This window comes from Penaeus monodon, chromosome 23 (genome assembly GCF_015228065.2).
Source record: "Penaeus monodon isolate SGIC_2016 chromosome 23, NSTDA_Pmon_1, whole genome shotgun sequence".
NCBI classification, from domain to species: Eukaryota; Metazoa; Arthropoda; class Malacostraca; order Decapoda; family Penaeidae; genus Penaeus; species Penaeus monodon.
The window spans coordinates 15,103,585-15,104,222 of record NC_051408.1 but is presented as its reverse complement, the minus strand read 5'-3'; positions in this window follow the sequence as shown (position 1 = coordinate 15,104,222).

Genomic DNA, 638 nt, shown 5'->3' with positions numbered 1-638 from the left:
ATAGAATGAAAGGCGATCCAGGAACAATATCCGGATGACGTCGAGGAATTTTTGTGGAAACTTTCTTTCCGCTGTATTTAAAAAGGATTTACGCGTTTCTTTATTATCTTTCTCCATACTACATTTTCATTTTGTGCATCCTCTTAGTTCATTTATCTATTAACCTACACTATTCTCCAAAATACAATCTGCATATACAGATTTCCTGAAGAAAGTTAAACTAACTTTCATGACATCATTATTACGTCAAGAATGCTGTTGCCAGTTATTAATTTCCCTGCTTAACATGCTCTATCCTGAAAAAAAATATCTACGGTTCCTGTGTTGACCGGAATTACCAAAGGACTTCTCAGTTGGGAATCCCACATTCGCAACGATAAACAGATACATGATCACGTGACTGATTGTCATAGTAGTCGCACACACGAATCAGTGTCTTTGAACCTCTATGGACTCTCCAGTTTTCGAGGTTTATGTTAAATAATCTTTCACATTTGGTTAAGAGGTGGTGTCACATTTATGAATGGAGGTTGTTACTCTACAACATCCGGTTGTATGGCCTTGAGGTTTTCGCAAAATATTTTATTCTTGCATTCTTAAATTTATTATAATCACCAATAGTGGTCGTATCAGTTTCA